At 41.4% G+C, this 23,922-nt stretch overlaps 1 long non-coding RNA gene across 1 annotated transcript; it reads right to left on the bottom strand.

Annotated features, from left to right (window-relative positions):
* Nucleotides 1–319: 319 nt before the first annotated feature.
* Nucleotides 320–19,952, bottom strand: LOC119845801. Its single transcript, XR_005289723.2, has 5 exons — nucleotides 19,908–19,952; nucleotides 19,515–19,516; nucleotides 12,126–12,395; nucleotides 11,268–11,400; nucleotides 320–4,301 (listed from the first exon to the last, which is right to left on the bottom strand). It is a non-coding gene; the product is annotated as an uncharacterized LOC119845801 (long non-coding RNA).
* Between the last annotated feature and the right edge of the window lie 3,970 nt (nucleotides 19,953–23,922).

Here is a 23,922-nt window from a genome sequence, read left to right as displayed (position 1 = left end):
TCTCCTTAGATAATTCTATTGCAAATAGGAACTCTAGTCATTTTTCCTGTATTGGAGCATGTGCCGTGTAAAAAAAAAAAATACATTTTTTAAAATATCATTCTCAGTCTGGATCCCCAAAAGATTCAGTTACTTGCATACTCTACTGCAGGTAAAACTCAACCTATTGAAATCATTTTGACCTTCATTCTATAAATACTTTGATCTCTAGTACTGAACAACAAAGAAACAGACCTTTCCATAAACATATTTTTTAACTATTTATTTATTTTTCCACACTCCGTAAGCCCTGGGTCAAATGACTCCAAATTTGGGTCACTAAATGTACCATCCTGATGCATACCAGATTTCAAAGAACTCCAACTAAGCATGTTGATTTTAGAGGACTTAAAAAAGTAATCCTTTAACTAGATGTCTTGATGCAACCTTAATTTTAATGATGCTGCTGTGCCACTATAATAAATATGTTTGTTGCCCAATGTACTGCACTGCTGTAGACTTGTCTAGGTATCACTTATTTCCAAAATAAGAAAAGTGATTCCTCTTCAGTATAACACAGTCTAGCAAATTAATATTCAAAACAGAAAACATGATAACATTTGAAACTGAATTTGTATAAGGGCCAAAGTAAGTAGTGTGTCGTATGCTATACCTACCTGGTTCTGTCAATAGAACTGGACAAGGATTAAATACTTTTGTATTGTTATTTTAAAGAATCAGTTAATAGCTCTAACAAGTAGTATGTCTTTTTTTGCCAGCTGCATGGCAGACCAACAAACATCTAGTGTATGGCCGTCATGCAGCTCTAGAGTTATATAATCTCCCTCTCCCAGGAGGTATTAATAATCATTAGTCTGTTGTATTGACTAACAAAAGAAAACCCATAAAGGATTAATCACAGGAATTAAGTTGGGAGTAGATTTTCTAGTAAATTGTGGTCTATAGTGAATGTGTTTAATCCAAAGATAATTAGGCTGTTATTTCTTTAAAAAAAAAAAAAAGATGAAAAACTGAGTGCCCACATACAATAAGAATATTCTCTTTCCCCCATCAAATGATTCTCTTTAGGTCTAGGATGAGGGGCTATATCACAGCAGCTCTCTGCAGCCTGTTTACGTATGCCTGCATAGTATATACAACATATAAAGGAGAGAGAAAACTCACCATATAACTACAGTCACATTTTAGCTTTACTGTGTGACAGCACTAAATGAGCAAAGTCTAGTACAGGAACCAAACTTATTGCTTGAGACAAAAAATATGTCCAAGTTTTTGATCCCTAGGCAATTCATTTCCCCAATTCATACAAAATGGGCATGCAGCTCATTGTTTGCAGGGGCTGCCACTGCAGTCAGAGACTCAGACCCAGTGCAAGTAACAGAATGAGATGTTTCCAAATTACTTTCAACTGGGTGAGCAGCACAGTCCTTCTGTCAGTTCAGCACATAAAAAGAGAAATTGTTGGGAAATCTGTCATGAGTTTTCACTACATCTGATCATAAATAATTTTTCCAAAGAATAAATAAAATGAGGAATACAGGCAGAGACATTAAGAAACATTTCTTGAAACTTTAAACATTAAAGGTTTTATCAATGTAAACTAGAGGCAAACAAAAAGGATGTTATAAGATATAAAAATCATTTTAAAAAGTTATGCTCTAATTCAGAAAAGGACTTAAGTTCACTTAACTTTAAGGATCTTCTTAAGTCCATCCTTATTCAACAAGCACTTTAGTACATGATTAAATATAAGGATGTTCTCAACTCTCATTACAGTCAGTGGGAATGGTGAATATGGATGGTCTTAAGCATCTGTTGAAATTCCTTTGCTGAATCAGGACCTATGTATTTTAATCCTGCAATTTGGACTGTATGGGCAGACCTATTTACCCACATGCAGTCTTACTGCAGTGAATGGGGTTCTGCACAGGTACAGGAGCCCACATGAGTGGATAGCATCACAAGAGCAAGGCACAACTTGCTTAATAGACCACAGACTAATTTCATGCAATTTTAGAGGGGGGGAACAATAGTTGCATAAATAAAACTATATGCTTTATGCAATTAAATTTTTTTTTAAAAAAAAGACTGGCATGTAAATGCAGGCAATTTTACAACTGCTGCTAAAACTTTGGCTTTTAAGATGATCCACCAATAGAATTTAAGGAAAGTTAGGTGGTGAACTGCTAGCAGCTGCATCTTTACTGCACAGTCAGGATTTTATAATAAGCCTGTAGGTAATATATCTCTTCATACATATTTCTCTTCGATGTGAAGAAAGCCTTTGAGGGAAAACTTCAAAAATATGCACTAAACTTTCTTGGATTTTGTTCCCTCCAGCTAAAAAAGAAAGTTAGAAATTGATTTTTACTCTGTACTCTAATTCCAACTGTTTCTAAGAAATCAAAATGCCACAATGTTTTAAAAGAATACAAATCGTGAATAGCCATACTAATGACATTGAAATTGTTATTCTATATATGCAGGACCACTGTTTTAAATATCCCAACATCTGATAAAATGCCATGCATAGAGGAGACAGGATAAAAAACAATTGGACAAGTCTTCACTGAAAAATAATAATGACATTCATTATTCCAGATGCATTCTCAGCATCTCATATTGTGCAGTGTGAAAAGAAACACTGAGTGCCTATTGGTAATTAAATTAGAAATTATCTACATATTTTACAGTATCATAAAATGTGGGGATTAGCTATGGAAACAGTTTTCCCTTAGAGTAAATTACTACTGTGCAAGTAGGATGTAAAATAGAAGTGGAAGACGCCATTAAACTTCATTATGCATTTGGGGCATCAGAAAACAAATTAATCTAGAAAAGGTTGTCAGAGAAGAGTTGGGGGGCCATTGCACTCTAGGACAATATTGATAAGTAAGCATTGTCGACAATGCTTACTTATCAATATTGAAAAAAATTAACACATCCCAAAAAAACTCTAGTTAGCAACTAAATTACCCCTTGCACAGATAATGAAGACTACTGAATTTAAGTTTGGCGTTAAATTCTTCAGAAAAGTATTTAAAATAAGATAGCTAAACAAAAAAGTTCATTGCTAACTAGTAACAGGGACCCAGCATGATCCAAGATCCTACATCCAGAAAGTCCCAAAGAAAGCTACTGTGAAAGTGGACCTGAAAAGCAGCACTTCACCATTTTGACAAATTTTTGATAAGGGTAGTGCCAATGTTCCCAGCATCTCAGAAATCATAGTGTGTTAAATGCCCACTGGCCTGTTTGTGGTCTGTGCCCACCCCTCCAGCATTCTCCTGAACTGGACCCTGCAGTAGGACACCGAGAGCTCATGCCAGTCACATGTGAGTGGAATGTAAGTTCCATCAGTCTTGTCCCAGCTGTGGATAGAAAAGGCCCTAGCCTACTCAGTAACCTCCATCTAACAATACACACCTCCAGCACCCAGACCTCACCATTGACTTGAGCCACCACTGCTGTTGACTCCTTTCTTCCTGATCTGTTGGTTGAAGTCACCGAGCTTCTCTCCATGATGATATGGTGGTAAGGGCATGGAAACCCCAGGGGGCTTGGAGAGAGAAATTCCAAAGCGCCCAGCCCTACTATTTTATAAAGCCAACTAAGCCCTGCATGTGATCAGGAAGATGTTCAGAAATATCTCCTTGGCTGGCTGGGGAAGGACTGCTACCGCTACACCCAAAATGAACCACAGTGAACTTGAGGGGGGAAGAACCCATTTAGGACATGCTCAGATTTGAGTTTAAGTGGAAAAAAATAGATCTGAAATATTTAATTTTTTTTTCATTTTCCTCAAAAATTTGATCAGTGTGAAATAAAATGCCAAACGCCATCAGTTTTGTCTGGCTGTATTTCATGACACCATATAACCTCAGTTAAAACAATTTACCTTATCCCCTCCAGATAATCTAAATCATTGCATTTTCCTTCACAGTATTTCAATGCATTGTAACATTAATGACCACTCACTGGTCTTCACTGGGGATTGAACTTGTGACCTTATGCTAAAAGTATGACCCTCCATCCTAATGGAGTAAGCAATTTAAAGGATTGCTGTAGTGAATATCTTTGGACCAGCCACTAGAAAGGGACACAATACACACTGAACAGTAGATAACAATAGCAGTCTTGATTTACCCAGTATCTGCCAATATACATACACCCCCCCCCCCATGTGTCCTTGGGAACATAGTTATATTTCTCAAACTGTTTAACAGCAGGGTCCAGCTGCCATTCAGTCAGTGGAAGTTTTGCTATTGACTTCAATGAAAGCAGGATCAGATGTCAAATGCCTGAAAGAGTAAAACAAACATTTTATATTCTAGACTAGGATTATATTTGCATCTTTTCATTTGTCACTTCTGTGTCCTTGTCTCTGCAGTCAAATGTTATGTTGACAAAAATATTTTCAGTCTGTGCCAATAAACCTGAGCTCCCCTCTTCTCCTTTTCCAGGTGGTTGCTTTGGTCTCATGTGGAGTTATGTGCTGCTGTTGTGTTTGCTTAACAGGGCAATTTCATATTCCTAATGCTTTCTGTATGGTATTCAATTCCAGCATCCAGTTCTTTCTTTGTTTTAAAAGAGAAAGACTGCCAGGAAAATGGAAATTTAAATAACTCACAAACTCTCAAATGTCAATGACACAAAAACCACTTACTAAAGTAAATCATATCCTGGCAACTTAATGTCTTGTAGAAATGAGAAAATTTGAAGTAATGTCTAATGACAATAGATCACAACTCTACATCCTCACACAAAATACAAGTTAAAATGGAAAAATGCAGTGCCTATTAATAGAGGAAACTGCTCTAAAAGTAAATATAGCAGAATATGCCTTTAATAAATTGCCTGGACCACCTAAGGAGATAATGCCAGGTCAGATTTGGCTCCCAACTAAGGCTTCATTTCCAACATTTAGTACTACCAGAAATGTTTCCATGAATAAAGAAATTCCAGTATAAACATAGTGGCTGTCTAAACAAGTAAGATGCCCAAATAGGATTGACATTCTCTTATGCTGTTTGCAATGCTACACCATTTTGCCAGCGTATGCCATGACAAAAGGGAAATTTAGGAAGCAATGACTAGATTCAAGACAAGGGAAACTTACTAGTTTATTGTATGTCCAACATGAGAGAAAAGTATCAAAAGTAAAGAGGGTGAATTTTGAATACACTTTTCATTTGAAAAAACGCTAAGGTATCATTAAGAACTCAAAGGGCATTGCCTTAAATACAAGTGTGTGCGGTTCCACTGATTTCTTAGTCTGCAAAATACAGTCAGCTTTCAATCAGCTGTGGTCCCTTCTTAGCCTCACCTTTATGAGGCCTTATAAAGAGCCCCAAAAGAAGAAAATGAGTAGTAGAAAAACAAAGACCGCACCTACAACCAACAGTGTCCACATAGATCTATGTACAGAACTCAAACTCACTCCAACCACCCTCCCCCTGCCTCCAGGCGGCTCCTCTAATATTTCCTCTGCTCCCTCTAATAGGCAGGGATAATTGGCTGCTGCTGCATCAACCCTATACAGTCTAGGCTAGGGAGAGCCCTTGTACTCTGTTACAGTGAATTTCAGTTTGACAGTGCCCCATTTAGAATGCAGCAACTAAAGGAAGTCAAAGAAACAGCGTACAGAGATCAAGAAAATAAAATAGCATTCAGTTCTGAGGTCTGCTAATCCCTAGAGCTGCAGCAGCCAGCGTGGCTGATAGGAGAACGTTAGAGATGCTGAGAATCTGATTCTCTATTTTGGCTGAACTATACTCCTCACAGAAACATAGCTGGAGAGAAATAGTAAAGGTAATTTCAGGCCCAAGCCAACCTGGTCCACAATGTCTGTTAAATCAGACTCATGGCTGTTTTGACTTGCTTGCTGGCACTTCCAGGGCTATTCCAGCAGCTAGGAATAGCTGGATGCAATACACTACGTTCACATCCCTTTTTCCTGGGTCAACTCTGCTCTAAAGCCCTTATGTTGGGACAGGGGTTAGGCAGAGCCTTTATGCTGGTTTGATTCCACACAGGACTTGGAGGACTGAATCAGCTGGGTTTCTCAGCCCTTTGCTGTGCTGAAGTGTCACAATGAAAAACTGGGGCCAGATAATTCTGACACTTCTTAAAACCATGGAATTAGGTGTATGACGAATGCATCATAGAATGGTCAGGCTGGCACTATGTCCATACCACATAATTTGATAATGTGTAACTTTTAGATCACTTTGAAAGAGCAAAGAGATGAAAATAACCAGACAAAAATGTTTAAAATCCTGCAGTAAAAGTTGTAACACTTTACAACTAAAAAAGAACCAGTTTGATGCAGCCAGTGAGTGTTGCACTAGTTTCTGAATAAAGAGGTGAGAGAAACTTGGGTCCAACACAGGGTAATAAGTAGATCTGTATCTGGACCCTCATCTTGCACTGAGTTATGCACAGCTGATTCTTGGGTTTCCACAGGAGCATGCCTCTTACCACCACTCCTGCTCACCAGGCTGTGCTGAGCTTACTCATGCTGGCCTCAGCCCTTACCTACTACATCTGTGCTGCAGGAACATGGGGGCCCAAAGCCTCTAAAGTCAACAGAAGAGTTTCCATTCTCTTCCACGGGCTTTAAAGGAGGTCTGTGGTGCAAGGCACTGACATGCCTTGAGAAGAGATGCAAAGCCCTCCAAAAGGCTATCTTCCCTTAGCCCCTAGGCTCTCACTCCTATGTCTACAGTAGAGATCATACAGCGACAACTGTGCCACTGTAAGGTCTCCGGTGTAGCCGTTCTATGGCAACGGGAGAGAGCTCTTCAATCAGCTGTGGTGGCTGATGAATGATGGTAGCTATGTCAGTGGGAGAGCATCTCCCACTGACATAGCACTGTCCATATCGGCACTTTTGTCAGTGAAACTTATGTCAGTTAGGTGGGTGCTTCTTCACACCCCTGACCGACAAAAGTGCTAGTGTAGACATAGACCTTGGTTTCTCTGACCCCTCAAAATCTCCTTGACAAGCATTCACTCCCCATTCCCTGCCCTTGAGCTATCCTGCAATACCAGAAAGAAAGGATGCAACAGGAAATCCATCTGGCTCCAGGGTGGTGAGAGTTGAGCAACTATGACAACTATGATGAGAGTTGAGCAACATAATACCTCTAGAAGTAGGTACACAATTTATTAAAAAAAACAAACGATTGACTTCAATGGGACTTGTAGAAAGTCGTTGTAGAATAAGGTATTCTTCAATGTGAGTAATGGTATCAGAATCTGGCCCTAAATAACAAACAATAATTATTATTATTAACTTGTATTGTGATAACATACAAAGGTCCCAGTCAAGATCAGGAACCATTGAGCTACACCTTGTACAAACACACAGGAAAATTAAACTTGATTTTAAACAGACTCCCTAACTATAATTTACAGATCTGCTTCAATCCTATTCTGAGGCACCTAACTCAGGTATAACTCTGAAAATCTAGCACACACCTAAGTAAAGTTAGAAACAAAGTTTCCACAGCTAAACTGAACCCTTTTTTCATTGTGTGATATGAATGTCATTGTACAAGATTGCACTGCAGGAAGCAGCACATGTCAAATCCTTTCATGAAAAGACAAAATCCTTTCATGAAATAGGTTCTGTTAGCTGTCTATATAATCCATTATGATCTATTGTATTTACAGAGGAACTATTAGCACAGCATCTCAGTGCCCTCCTTTAGTAAATCATTTATATAAATAGAAAGTTTATTTGATCAGTATTTTTCTGTATTTTCTTGAATTTTATGACATTTGAGCTTTGTTCCTCAGAGTCTATTATCTCTCTTCTGCTGATCTTACAGTACAATGAAGTTATAATCCTGTGTTTTGTGACACCACACTGTTGCTATGAAAATGATTGTGCTGCTGGAAGTGTGGCATCATTATGATTTCACTGAGGGAGATAACAGAAGCCTAAAATACATTAGGGGGAAGTCTTTCATCTAGAGATGAGCTCAAGCTGCCTGATTCAGATCCGGATTTGTAACTGAAAGTGTTCTGAATATGGGGAAAGTATGCTGATCCAATGCTCCACTTCGGGCCTGTTGCTATGTGAACCATAGGAAGCTTCAGGGTCAGATCAGATGGATGCAAGAGTGGGTGACAGACTGTACTCTTACAGTAGCTATCAAGGGCTCACTGTCAGACGAGGGGGTGCATCTAGTGGGATCACGCAGGGGTCTGTCTTTGGTCCGGTACTATTCAATGTTTTCATTAATGACTTGGATAGTGTCATGGAGAGTATGTTTCTACAATTTGTGGAGGATACAAGCTGGGAGGAATTGCTAGAAGTTTGGAGGATGGGATACAAATTCCAAAAAACCTGAACAAATTTGAAAACTGGTCTGAAATCAACAAAATGAAATTCAATAAAGACAAGTGCAAAATGCTTCATTTAGGAATGAAAAAACCTTAATGCACAACAAAATGGGGAATAACTAGCTAGGCAGTAGTACAGCTGAAGAGCATCTGGGGGTCATAGTGGATCATAAATTATATGAGCCAACCATGTGATTCAGTTATGAAAAAGGCTAAAATCATTCTAGGGTGCATTAAACAGGAATGTCATATGTAAGTGTAGTGGGGCAGGCTCTGGTTCTGCCTTCCAGCCCCAGGCTCAAAAAACAGGCTTAGACTCCACTGTCTATGTCTACGCTGAGCCATTTATTTGAGTTCCCTCTACCAACACCTTCACAATCCCTTGCAACAGTGCTATTTACAATATCCCCAGTGCATTTCACCTGCTCCTCGGGACCTTAGTCCTAGGAGCAGGGGGAGGGAGGGAGGTCTGGCTGTTTGGCTGCTACTGGGCTAGCCTTGTTCCTCTTTCCCTAGCACTTCCTTCCTGTGCCTTTTTATCAGCCTTGAGCTGAGAGGCCAGTTGGCTAGTTAACTCACCCAGCCTGCAGCCTCAATTAGCTAATTACTTTTAGTTCTCAATTAGCTTTCTCCTGGGGAAAGTAATGGGTGTCAGAGTGATCAGAGTGCAGGATCACATCACACACCTCCCTCACATTGTCAATCAGCAAAGTTTCTCCTCTACCATGCCCTCCTTTCTGTGGGGGAGGCACTGGACTCCTTCTGCTCACCTTTGCCTCCAGGGTGGTTGCCCATTATCCACTCGCAGAAGTCACATTTCATAGGTAGTGGTCACCTCCATAACTCCGTTCTTGTTCATAGATCCTCACACCAAGGGCAGCCTTCATCTCCACTCTCCTTAATTAGTTTGGGGTGGGGCCTGTGGCTGTCCCTCCTTTTCCTCCCTCTACTAGGGAGTGTGAGTCCCCCATAAACTGGTCCCGAGATTCCTTCTCCCGCTGTTCCAGCAGAGAGGTTCCTTGGGACAGCCCGACTTTCATCAGCAAATTAGGGCTACTTTCCCCCCTACTTCTTATCGTGGGTTGCCTTTTTCCTTCCTGAGGAAGGTCTTATTTTCCTCTTGGCTTCTTTTCCTTAGGTCTAGGATTTTCTGATTTTTCTATGTCAAACTCCTTTACCCGATTTCTTATTAGCCCTCCTTCCTGCCTTCTGACTTCCATTTCTCTCTTACAAGGGAAGGGACTCTAGTCAGTTCCTATAATGACCATATGAGGCAGTTCATCCATCACCCCTACCCACTTCCACTTAATCTCTGAGGGCGGGGGAGTCTCTGTCATTAGGCAGACTCTCCTTTCACTGTGGATGCAGTCATGCTTTAAGTTCCTACCTAGCAGGATCCAATTAGGATTCACAAAATACCTTCAGACTGATGATCTGCCTGAAGCAGCATTCACTAGTCACCTCTAAAGCCTCTTCCCCCAACTTTTACAGGGATGATAGGCATGCTCTTCTTCCACCCATCTCTGGTAGTCACAGTCCACCCACAAAATTCTGTGAATCTACATTCCATAACTGGGTAGTCCTGCGTTATATGCCCTGGATGCCTACATTGTTAGCAACCACACCCTAAAAGAATCCCCTTCATCTTTTCCTTCCCCTCTCCCCCTGATTGTCCTTGCTGTGGCAAAATTACACCCCTTCTTCCTTGAGTCCAGGCCCTGAAGTGTCTGGACTTCATTCTTGGGAAAGTCTGCATCCACAAATGCATCTACAAACTTTAGCACCTCCTCTGGGGTCATTGCCTGGTGCCGCCAAAATGAAACATGTGCTTTCAGGGACGGTCTGGAGAAATTGCTCTTTTATTATCATATCTATTATTTCCTCCACACTTCGGGTGTTTGACCTAAGTCAGCGGGTCAGTTAATAAGTTTTTGTGCAAACACCCTGAGCCATACCCCTCCAATACATCTGGCAGCCCAACATTTATGTTGGTATTTATTGACCAAAAGGTCTTCCCTGTTCAGAATGGCTGCCTTTACCACATCATAGTCTCGGGCCTACTTTTCACTCAGGGCACTATAGGCCTGGGCTTTCCATGACAAATAGGGTGCCACCTGGAGGGGCCACAATTCTTATCCCATCCAGTGTCCATTGCTATTCTCTATAAAGAGAATAAAGACAGATCAGGGTCACCCATTAGGCCCTCTGTGTCCTTCTGCAGTTCCCCATCACAGGATTCATTAGACCCTGGATCAGGTGCTGCTTCACCTACACTTGCTCCTTCATCAGCTCTTACAGGCTCTTCTGCTGTTCAGCCTGCCACACAAGGAAGGACTGGCTTTCCATCTGGTAGGATTCCTGGAACAAAGGCATGGTTTTCCATCTCTTTTTGCTGCTCCACTAACCACTGTAGAGTTGGATCCATAACCCTAATGCCAAATCCTCACCATCTCTCCCCATCTGGTCCTCAGTCACCACAGATGGGGAAATCATGATCCCAGACAAACCTCCACATATAGCAGGGCAGGCTCCGCTCCTGCCTCCTAGACCCACAAAAAACCAGCTCAGACTGTACTGGCTGTGTATACTCTTTGTCATTTGAGTCCCCTCCACCAACATTTTCACAATCCTCTGCAACAGTACTATTTACAATATTTCTGTGCTTTCTCCTCTCCACACAGGACTTGAGGGGAACAGAAGTCTCCCTCCCCTGAAGCCTCTGTGATACTAGCCTATGTTCCTCTCCCCCTCACCCTTCTGACTTGTGCCTCTTTAACATCTGTGAGCTTAATGGCTAATTGTCTTATTAGCTCACCCAGCCCATTGGCCTGATTAGCTAATTGCCTTTAATTTACACCAGTCAGCTTTGTCCAGGGGAACTAATGGGTGTCAATATGATCAGAGTGCAGGCTCACCTGTTAACTCACTGCATTCTGTCACAGCAAGACCGGGGAGGTAATTGTCCCATTCTACTCAGCACTGGTGAAGCATCAGCTGGAGTACTATGTCCAGTTCTGGAGGCCACACTTTAAGACTGATGTGAACAAACTGCAGAGAGTCCAGAGGAATGCAACAAAAATGATAAATGACCTATTAGGAAAGGTTACAAGCATCAGGCATATTTAGTGATGATCTACCCTATAAAGTTATTTGAGCATAAGCTTTCATGAGCTACAGCTCACTTCATCAGATGAAACCTATAAAGTTAGATCAACACAGCTATATCACTCAGGGATATGAAAAATCCACAACCTGAGTGATGTAGTTAAGCCAATCTAACCCCTGGTGTAGATGCACTGGAAAGACAGAAGAAGGATGATTTAGCTATCATTCTTCAGGTACCGGTATAGGTACTGAAGCAGAGCTCTGACCTTGTCCCCGTGGGTCCCACACTTCTAGGCAGTTTATGCTAGCCACAGTGGCTCACTGCAACCCTCCACATAGCACTTCTCTCTCTAGGGCCAGGGTTACAGTCTACTGAGCCCTTTTCATCATAAGCCAGCAAGGAGGTTGGTGAGAGAATTCCCACAGTCTCTGTTGTCCCTAGGGGCTTATTTCAGAACAGTTTAGCCTCCTGTCCTGACAGGGGCCTATCTTCCCCTCCCAGGAGGTGTTTCTGTAGTGGCAGGTTGGGGGGAACCCAGGCCCACTCTCTACCCTGGGTTCCAGCCCAGGGACCCTAATGGGTCAGCCAATCTTTCACTTGCAGAGTTGCTACATTTCCCTGGGCCACTTTCTCACAGCTCTCCCGCTTCTCTCTTCTTCACCCTTACCTTGGTGCTCCCCTACCAAGAGGGAGAGTGTGTCTTCATTAACCAGCCCTTCAGCTGTACTTCCTCTCCTCAGCTTGACTGGACTGAGCCCTTTTATAGTAACAGAAGGGCCTTAATTAGAGTTAGGTGGTCACATTACCTTAATGGCCTCACCTGACTCTTTGCAGGTTAATTGGAGTCAGGTGTTATCATTAGCCTGGAGCAGCCCCTGCTCTGGTCAGTCAGACAACAGAAAACTGCTAATCTAGTGGCCAGTATATCTACCTTCAACTACTTTGTTGTATCCAACTGGCATGTGTCTATCACAGTACCTACCTATACTGACAGAAGAGCCCACCCCACTGGCATAGTAAATGTCTACACTGTACTCTACAGCAGGCTGCATATGTTACAGTCTGAGAAAGAGGAAGCGTTATTTTCCGTGTCCACTGAAAGTAGAACAAGAAGTAGTGGGCTTAATCTGCAGCAAGGGAGATTTAGGTTAGATATTAGGAAAAATGTTCTAACCATAAGGCTAGTTAAGCTCTGGAATCAGCTTGCAAAGGAGGCTGTGGATTTGCCATGACTGGAGGTTTTTAATAACAGATTAAACAAACATCTGTTGGGATGGTCTAAGTGTATTTGATCCTTTCTCAGTGCAGGAGGCTTGACTAGAAAGCCTTTCATGGTCCCTTCCAGCCCTGCATTTCTGTGTTTCTATAACATACAATATGTGCCCATGCAAGGTGTTCCCATATTGCCCTGCACAGGCTACCTCCATCATGGGTCACAGAGGAGGATGGAGAAGAACCTCTCCAATGTGCCAGCCAACACAGATGAGCCAGTGTAGAGGGGGGAAGTCAGGTTCCCCAGGTAAAGAGATAATGCAGTTTATTTACCTTCTGGAGTGGGGAGAGTCAGGGACAGAATTGCAACACCCTGGTCTGCAGGGGCAGTGCATCCACAGACAGCCGCTTACTCAGATCTTACAGTAACTTCACAATCCAGCCCTCAGTATTCAGCAGAAATAGGGCCTAGTCTTGCAACTCTGATTCTTGCAAATAATGCTCACTCTCATAGTTAATCCCACTGAAATCAATAGATTTACTCACATGACTGAAGGTTTTAGGGTTGTGTTCACAGAAAGAAAATTTAAGAGAAAACATGCTCAGTGTACTTTGTGTGTCTGACCCTCCAGAAGGTCATGCAATCTTGCAAGATCAGATGTTAAAACAATACTTATAAGGGAACCACCATCTGTGGCACATAGGACATAACCACTCTAAGAGTTATAAACCTTGGGGACATAAAAGAAAAATAAGTGTCTGCATGATTAGAAACATACAAAGACAATTGGTAGTACCTTGAACCTGTGTCCTTGCTAATCAAGTGCAGCCCAAATGATACAACTGGTTGGGCTTGAATGAGAAAAATATAGATGGCTTCTGCCAGGTTTTGTTGTTGTCAATCAGATTCTAAGAGAAAAGTACTGCAGAAAGATTTAAATGTTGCCAACTCTGCATATTAAGTATTGGCCTTTAGAAAAGATATTCTCTGAATACCCTAAAGGATAAGAATGCATCTCACCATTATGTAACCACATTGATTTCAGTGGTCCATTTATACTAGCTGAAAATATGGCATCTGTATGTAATATTGTTAATGCTGTATAAGCAGCATATAACTATTGAATCATATGAGAACACATTTTAGCTAACATGAACATAAACACTTTCACATACTATAGTCTATACACATGTAACATATATCACATGCAAAAAAATATGTTAAAAGAACATTAAGGTTACAAAGTCTAGCACTGAAATATCAAAAATGCCAGTGTTTATGTTGTCTGTACAACCTTGATTTTGCCCCCTTGAGTGCACTCATTATGATACAGTGGTTAATTACATGATCACATGCTATTTTTTTGTCTGGAATGAGGACCCCTACCTCATTCACTACCCAGAATAGAGGGCGCTCACTTAATGAGCAGCTATTCCATATTTTGTTTTCTCTTCCTTGTTCATTGTGTGGCCCCAGGTCTCATTTACTGCACACTATTCAAACTCTGATCAAACGATTAGAAAAATCTGTGTGAAAATTAATAATTCAATGTGCTTATCTTTACAGTATCGAAGTTCTTCACAAACATAAAATAACTAACTTCACAACACCTCTGTGAGGTGAGGGGGTAGTATTCTTCCCATTTTACAGATGAGGAACTAAGGAACAGAGAGAGTAAGGTAAAAAGTTTCCATTAATTTTGGTTGCCCAATTTGAAACCTTGATTTATCAGAGTACTTAGCCCTTTGTACGTTCAAAGCACAGCTGCCATTGACTTCAGTTGCAACTGTCATTGCTTAGTATTTCTGCAAATCAGATCCCGGTGTATTAAGGTGGGCACCCAGCAAATGAGGGCTATATAATTAGAGACTGTCTAAGAAGAGTGGTTTAAGTGACTTTCTTGCATCACATCTCTGTGGCAGAGGTAGGGATAGAATCCATTTCTCCAAAGCAACTTTCAATTGGCTTAACCATGAGACTGTCTTTTCCCCTTCTGCAATTCCCTATCTTGTTCACTAAACACCTTTCAACTTCTGCCACGAAGACAAAGTGGTCCTACAGTCAACAGTCTCCTTCAGTACACAACTCTGAATCATCGCCAGAGGAAGTCCCTCCGGTGTACCCAGTGAGTCAGGGTTCCAGTGGAAAAAATAGCATGTGATGGAATAATTAAAGACGCTATCACAATGCATATGCATAAGGAGCCAAAATTAAGGTAGCACAGCCAACCCCTTAATCCTAGCATATTCTAACTTCTGAGTGCTTGATTTGCAACCATGGTGAAGCCTTTTTAATGCAGTTTGTATGTATGTGATTTCTTTGGCTTTTAGAAGAGTAAGGTTGGGAAAAAAAATCCACCATGTGGCATCATATTGACATTCGTGTGGTTCATCCGCATGTTTGGAACTGTTAGATCCACTGCACCGATCTCAGCCACTTGAGCTAATTGAGTAATTGATAGCAATAGTAGATTGTTATCCTATATGTGAACCCCTAATAGAGGGAGATGAAATACATACTTTGCCAGTGAGTTTTACAGGTTTTTGCTGACAGTTGAGGAATGGTGAGACTCAAGGATTATGGGTTCCATTCCAGGTTCCAGAAGGTGGTGTGCTACAGTGATCACATCTGCCTGCTAACATAAAGTCTGACTCCCTTTGCCCAGCCCATGTGCCTGTCCCTGTCCTGTCTCTTCCCCGTCACTAGCACGTTGTTCTAGTCCCATTCTCCTTGTCTATCCAGTCCCAGTGTCCAGTCCTAAGGCTTCTCATCCCAGTTTCAATTTCCTTGCCCAGTCAGCCCCAGTTCCCTCCTCCCAGCTCCTCATCTGATCTGTCCTTCCCTTCCCACTACTGGCTCCCAGTCCTAGTCTCCTTCCTTATATTCCTCATCCAATCTCCATCTCCTGTGTGCCCCCTCTTCTGCTCCTTTCCCCAGTTTCCCCCCCCCCCACATACACACACCCCATTGGCTCTTTCTCCCATTCTCTTTGCCAAGTCACTCTCAGTTTTCCCCTCATTTCCCAGCTCCCTGTAAAATCTGTCTTCCCTTTCCCCTACCTTGTGGCATCCCTAATCCTTGTCCTCCGACTTAATCTGGCTTTTTTCCCCCTGCATTTAAATCAGACAGCTTACTCCTCCAGTCTGCCTGGGTGCCAGCAGGGGGTTCACTGAGAGCACAGGAGAAAAAGGCTCCCTGATCTCACTTCCAGTGTCTGGCCCCATGCTACCCCAGAGCAGCCATTACAAGGAAAGCCTGACTTGCCCCTTATAGCCCTGGACTACAGCATGCTCAGTCACTCTTTAGAGATGGCACATGGACAGTCTGGTTAGCACTAGGAGCTATGAGAGGCTTGCACATACTCAGTGAGGATAGAATCCTCATAGATTTTGTCTATTAAAACCTAAGGAAGTATCTACGGAGCACTGACAATTTTCAAATTCATATAATATGGCTAAATGTGGTTGGATTTTCATAGGGACAGCAACAGACGCATCACAGAACCATCAAAATGTAGGATTGGAAGGAACTGTGATAGGTCATCTATCTCTGTCCCTACACTGAGGCAGGACCAAGTATTATCTAGACCATCACTGACAGGTGTTTGTAACTGGAGTTTTTTAAGGATAGTTAGACAGAGATTTCACAACCTTCCTAGGCAATTTATTCCAGAGCTTAACCACCCTGACAGTTAGGAATTTTTTTCTAAAGTCTAACCAAAATCTCTCGTTGCAATTTAAGCCCATTACTTGTCCTCTCCTCAGTGGATAAGGAGAACAATTTATCACCCGCTTCTTTCTAACTTTTTTATGAACTTTTAGACTATCATCATATTCCCTCCCCCTCCAGTCTTCTCTTCTCCAGACTAAACAAACACATTTTTTATTCAATCTTTCCTCATAGGTCAAGTTTTCTAGAACTTTAATCATTTTTGTTGCTCCTCTCTGGACTTTCTCCAATTTGTCCACATGTTTCCCCAAAGTGTGGTGCCCAGAACTAGACACAATACTCCAACTGGTCTTATCAGTGCTGACTAGAGTGGAAGAAATACTTTTCATGTCTTGTTTACAAAACTCATGCAAATACATCCCAGGATGATTGCCTTTTTTTTTCTTTCCAACAGTACTATATTGTTGACTTATATTCAGTTTGTGGTCCTCTATAACCCCAAATCATTTTCAACAGTCATTTCCCATTTTATGTTTGTGCTGTTGACTATTCCTTCCTAAATGTAGTACTTTGCATTTGTCCTTACTGAACTTCATCCTATTCATTTCAGACCATTTCTCTACAGTGCATGAAACCCCTCCTAGCGTGGCATTGTCCACAAACTTTATAAGTGTACTCTCTATGCTATTATCTAAATAATTTAGGCAGCTACTGAATTGAACCGGACTCAGGTCAGATCCCTGAGGGACCCCACACAATGTGTTTCCAGCTTCACTGTGAATCATTGATAACTACTTTGAGTACGCTTTTCCAATCAGTTGTGCACCCACCTTATAGTAGGGTCATCTAGGCTATATTTTCCCTAGTTTGCTTCTGAGAAGATTTTGTGAGTCAGTATCAAAAGCCCTTCTAAAGTCAAGATATATCACATCTAATGCTTCCCCTCGTCCATCAAGTTTTTTTCTCTGTTAAAGAAAGATATCAGATTGGTTTGACAAAATTTGTTCTTGACAAATCCATGTTGACAGTTACTTATCACCTTATTATCTTTTAGGTGCTTACAAATTGTTTGATTATTTGTTCCATTATCTTTCCAAGTACTAAAATTAAGGTGACTGGTCTGTAATTCCCTGGCTTGTCCTTATTCTCCTTTTTATAGATAAGTACCATATTTGCCTGTTGCCAGTCCCCTGGTATCTATCCTGTCCTCCATGAGTTCTCAAAGATAATCAGTAATGGCTAAGACAGCTCTTTAGCCAATTCCCAAGTATTCTAAAATGTATTTTTTTATCAGGCCGTGACCACCTGAAAACATCTAACTTGTCTAAGTTATTCATATCTTACTGTAATTACATTGATGTTGACTATGTTAGTTGTCCAATCATTGCCATTCTTTTTGGTGAAAACTCGTCGTTGCTGTGTTTTCTGATGTTGTCTTTCCCTCCTCATTGGTCCTTGGTCTTCCTCTTCCTTCTAATGTATTTGAAGCATCCCTGAGACAAAGGCCACCCCTCTGCGAAATTTCAAGTTCTTCCCTTAAAGCATAGAATGCTAGCGCTATTCAAAGAAAAGGTCAGCAGAATTTTTTAACTTGGGCAAAATCATATATTTTCCCCTAGCTCCCTTCTAGGAAAGGGCTGAATTGTTTTGGCTGAAATTTGCTACAGACATTCTAGCCTGGGGCAGACACACACAGCATGTGAGCCCAAACCATTAATTATAAGTAACTGAAAACAGATTCTTATAATGGGAAGCGTTGGATAGGTAGAGTTTCCAGCCCTACCTATAATAAAAATTACATTATTTTAATGTATTATTAATTTTTAGGTGTAAATGTTAGGCACATGTATGGTTGCTTGAACAACATCCATCCTCTGTGCTGAAAGAAGCAGGAGTCCATGGGGAAAAAAGCCCAAATAGCCATGAAATTAATTACTATCATTATGCACAATAGGCAGAATTAAATGCTTGATTTTGCAACTTACAACTTTTTTTTTACTATAGTCTTTTGCATATAATTTCTTGGAGGTTTTTTTTTTTTATGGAAAAGGAGTAAAAACAAATTCTCTTGTGTACAATTGTCATGTACCCTGATCCCCCCTCCCATCTGCCACCAAGCATCATCACCACAGTTAGTACCTTGAATTTTCAACACCAACTGTACCACTTGAGCTAAAATACTAACTAGATTAGCTGTAGAGAGCTATAACTGTATTAGCAGGTAGTAGGAAAGGAGGGAGCTATTAACCCATTGGGGAGGGGTGAGTCACTGAGGCCAGTTGCTGGGAACAGGTTTGGGGCAATGGGGAGGGTTGTATGGCTCTCTTTCTTCCACACCTGAGGAAGGTGGGTGGTTTCTACGCCATGTGTTGTCCCCAGAGTGGGTATGGGAAACTGCAGTCAGATGATCCCCTCCATCCCACCTCCTAAAGGTTCTTTAGTAACTTCCAGGAGTTCCCAGTACACTCGGTGCTGGTGCTGCTTTGGTGGCAGTATGGGCCTGGCTCTTTAGACTGTTTGTATTCAGTAATGTGGCAGGCTGCCAACATTTTCCAAAATATCTCAGCTAAATCTGAACAGAATTTCATCAGACAAAGACAAGCCCAAGGACTTCTCTAGCCCAAGGACTTTCTTTCAGCTAAATGTTAAAGGCCACAATAGAAGTGTTAGAGCCTCTCTCTCTTTCAGAAAATCTTTTTTTTTTAATAATGAGGTATGGTAGTTAGCCAATATAGAGGGGTCACTACCAACTCCCTCAATAATATAGAACATACTGTCTTTGTATGTTAAATGTGCATGTGCTTGCCATAAAAGGAAAGGCATTTTTTTTTAATTTCTGCAGTAGACTCTATCAACTTAGAATAGCACAGCTATCACACTCTTTTGCCCAAAGAAATCAGCATCTATGACTGTTTGCAGCTGATAGCTACAGATCAGTGCTATTCAAGCATCATTTGATCTACTGAGATGGCACTAAGTGAATATAGTTGATGGTTACATGGAATTCTAGTTGTCGGCTCCAGTTGAATGCTAGCTGTTTCTTTGCTGGAGATAAGCTGAAACAACTAATCAAGAGTGAGATTTCATCTGAATAGTTAAACACTCTCTTCGTTTGAGCATTAACTTTGTTTGAGCATGGCAAAATTCCAGTTTACCATCTATCACTTAAATGACAGCTTGTTAAATAGTAATTCAGCACTTTTCTTTTACATTGTTTTGGACAGAAATCTAACATTTCTATCTGTAGTAGATATAAGTAGTATGTACACAGGGGCAGACATTGTAAAAATTACACACACAACACCATCGAAAGAATTAAATTAAAAATGTGACGTGTCATTCCATATTCATTATGAAAATATACTTATGATATGAATGACATAACTGAGATATACTTTATGCAAGATGGCTCATGTGAGTTATCATTGGAAAGGATATGATTTATTGAATGCAATTATCCCATTTGTATGCATGTATCATTTCTGTATCTGAAATTAGGAATATTGACTATGTATCTCTAGTTCAACTATGTTAGTCTGCCCACTGCTAGCACTTCAGGTATAGAACCATGGAATATCAGGGCTGGAAGGGACCTCAGGAGGTCACCTAGTCCAACCCCCTGCTCAGAGTAGGACCAATCCCCAATTTTTGCCCCAGATCCTTAAGTGGCCCCCTAAAGGATTGAACTCATGACCCTGGGTTTAGCAGGCCAATGCTCAAAACACTGAGCTATCCCTTTCCTGGAAAAAGCAGACAGGCCGGATGGCCCATCAACAAGGACAATGGACTGTAAAAGAGCTTAATCTTCCTGTGAACATTTGGGTCAGCCTGTGAAGAATGGCTACAAGGGCCCTAAGAGGCATGAAAGCATATCACCTGATACTGGAACCCATCTTGAATTCTGTACTTTTCCATGAGAAGGTGGGGGGGGTCAAATTAGGAAACAAAGGACTCCTGCCTTATGCAAATCCTATTTAAGGGTGGGGAGTGAGGTAATCCTGATCGTCAGTTCTCCCCTGCTACCCTACCCGCGAAGACTGCTGGAAACAACGAAGACTGAATAAGGGGAAAGAACTGGGCCCAGGCTGGATGGGCATCTGGCCTGTGAAGAAGACTATTAGAACCACATTTAGGTGAGAACTCACATGTAACCAGTTGCTTGTTCTGTCTGCTAGCTCCTTAACTACTTAAAATACACCTGTTATAGTTAATACATTTATTTCTGGTTTATATTTCTAACTGGGACAGTGTGGGGGGGGGGGAGGAGAAATTGTGCATACCCTCTTCCACACTGAGGGAAGAGGTGAATATAATATATCTTTGGGTCTGTACTCCAAGGGAGGTGGACATCAGAGTGCTGGAGCAAGTCTGAGTCTTCCCAGAGCAGATCTGCAGCTGGGTGTGGCCCTGCCTGTGTATGTGTTAGAGGAGGTTTTAAGAGTGTGGATCAGCAAGACAGCTAAAAGGGGGCCCATGCTGGCAGAACAGGTAGACTCAGTGGTATCTCAGCACATCAGGTGACTTCCCAAGAGGTCCAATCCCTCACACAAAATAAAGAATAAAATGTCAAAAATAGACATTACTCTTCTCCATTACAAATTCACAACTCTATTTGAATCAAACATGGACAATAAGCAATACTAATTATCTTCCCAAGGGTTCTCCAAATCACCAAAGGCATTTAACAACTCAACAAATTTTCTCAAGCATAATTGAAGGTGACCACAGAATTTTCCTTTAGAAAATTTCAAATGTCTGATAGTAAATGCAGCTCCACCATTTTGATGGGTTGCAGTAAGAGTTACAGCTGTTATGTGTCTGAGTATATAGAAGCACCGGTTGTAATACAAATGTTGTTTCTGGGGAAGACTAATTCACAGCAAATCCATAACCTAATTACATTCTGGCCCCTTTGTGTCACTCCGGCAGTCCAAAGGGCCCAGAAACTGGTTAGATCTCCTATGTGAGAACTACAGTTTGCATAAGGGAGTTCTCAGTTTATCCAGAACCAGTGTAGCTAGCTCTGAACCCAACAGCCTAAAGTAGGGAGCATTAGAGCAGGCACAGGTGTGGCCAGAGCACTCTTATACTTTGGCTATTCGCAGCTCCTGGACAATCACTTGGAGATTGCTAGTGCCTTAGTTCAGAGCAGCCTCAAGTTTGTAATCAAAACTTAAGGGGAAGTCCAGAACTCTTAGTCCTTCCCAAATACCACTTACCTGAAACCCCACTCCCAGGTCCAACTATATTGAGTGGTAGTCAGGAGGTGTGAAGGGGTGGCTGCCATCTGCTGGTCTTCTCGAATAGAGAGAGAAGAATTCCATCAGGTTCTGCTGTGATGTGCAAGTATCTGGCTCATTGTTGTGATAACCTGCTCATCCTGACCTGCTGGGTGTGGACACTGCAAAGTCAACTCACTTCTGCCACCACCTATGAAATGGGCCAGCCTCACTGTCAAGTCAGCTTGCCACCACCAGCAGGCAGGTCCAATCCACTCCCACAAATTCATTTTACACAGGGCTGCAGAATTGCCAGCTGGGGAACACAAGGAGTGAAACCAGACTACCACACCAAAACATTGGTGCCAGGAAAGGACATAAAATGAAAGCCACTTGCTGAAGTGTTTAGGAACCTAATCCAAAGATCACTGAAGTCAATGGAAGGACTCCATTAATTTCAATTGCATTTTGTGTGGAATGGGCTTGTCAACAGGGACATCCAGGGACTTTTATCTGAATTGAGTAAAGGCGTGAGTGGATTAAACTGTATTAAACCCCTATGTGAACACCCTTATTCAGATTAAAGTGGCCTTAATTTTGCTTCTTTTAATTGCCTTCACAAATGAATTAAGAGGTGTAAATGGCCTTCAAGAGTATGCTGAACCCACTTGAAGGCCCTGTCTACTGCCAACACATGGGGGGGGGGCTTAGTTTTGTAAATGATTTTTTTTTTTGGTCAAAAATCAGAGGGACATCTGTGATTAAATTGAACTCCACTGGAATCTCTAGGACTCCTAGTGGTTGTAGCACATACGTCTGATTCTTGTATGCTCTAAATGTCATCATTTGCAAATGTACCAACTTCGTTTTAACATGTGTGTCAAGGTTCCTTCCCCACTCTGAACTCTAGAGTACAGATGTGGGGACCTGCATGAAAAACCCCCTAAGCTTATTTTTACCATCTTAGGTTAAAACTTCCCCAAGGTACAAACTATTTTACTTTTGCCCCTGGACTTTATTGCTGCCACCACCAAGCGTCTAACAAATATATAACAGGGAAAGAACTCGCTTGGAAACATCTTCCCCCCCAAAATCCTCCCAAACCCTACACCCCCTTTCCTAGGGAAGGCTTGATAAAAATCCTCACCAATTTGCATAGGTGAACACAGACCCAAACCCTTGGATCTTAAAAACAAGGAAAAAGCAATCAGGTTCTTAAAAGAAGAATTTTAACTGAAGAAAAAAGTAAAAGAATCACCTCTGTAAAATCAGGATGATCAATACCTTACAGGGTAATCAGATTCAAAACATAGAGAATCCCTCTAGGCAAAACCTTAAGTTACAAAAAGACACAAAAACCGGAATATACATTCCATTCAGCACAGCTTATTTTATCAGCCATTTAAACAAAACAGAATCTAACACATATCTAACTAGATTGCTTATTAGCCCTTTACAGGAGTTCTGACCTGCATTCTTGCTCTGGTCCTGGCAAAAGCAACACAGACAGAGAGAACCCTTTGGTCCCCCCCTCCAGCTTTGAAAGTATCTTGTCCCCTCATTGGTCATTTTGGTCAGGTGTCAGCGAGTTATCTTTAGCTTCTCAACCCTTTACAGGTGAAAGGGTTTTTTCCTCTGGCCAGGATGGTTTTAAAGGTGGTTACCCTTCCCTTTATATTTATGACAACGTGTCATGTTGGGGGGGGAGGAAGGGACGGAGAGAGGTTGTTATGGTTTATATTATGTGAAAAAGTTTTCATAAAACTTAACCTGAAAGTTTTCAAACTTCTTCTAATTCACAGTATGGCTGAAAACATCTTTCCAACCACCAAGCATTTGACCAGACTCAGGCTGAAATGCTCTAGGTTTCCCTCCAGTTGCTTATATAACAGCTCCATTGGCAGTCATCTTTTTTTCATCACCATTCACCACCATGAATGGAGGTCCATTCATTTACACTTTAGTTTCCTCTCATCCTGATTACAGTATCCCACTGATCCCATTCTACTGTCTCTGCTTTTTAACAGGATCTCCCTTCCTGGCTCTGACACTATAAAGCAGTTAATAATGCACGAGTAGCTTTTGCATCAATACTTCAGCCTTTGAGGACTGAAATGTGTCTTCAGCTTCTTGGCCTGGGAAGACAAAGACTCTCATACTATGGACGCAATGACTTGCTTTGAGTAATAACAGAACAGTGGAAGTAAGGAAACATTTGACCATCAGCATTAGATACTAAAGTAGAAGCATGAGAACCTTCCGTTACGTGTCTTCCATGACCTTATATAGTTTTGCTCTACTAGAACAAGACCAAGACAGTAGTGCTCATGTATGTACTTTATATGTTCTTGACTAGAAGGCTG

Source organism: Dermochelys coriacea, chromosome 1, assembly GCF_009764565.3.
Source record: "Dermochelys coriacea isolate rDerCor1 chromosome 1, rDerCor1.pri.v4, whole genome shotgun sequence".
Taxonomy (NCBI): Eukaryota; Metazoa; Chordata; order Testudines; family Dermochelyidae; genus Dermochelys; species Dermochelys coriacea.
Note: the sequence above shows the minus strand (reverse complement) of the source record. Positions and strands in the feature narration are given on the sequence as shown.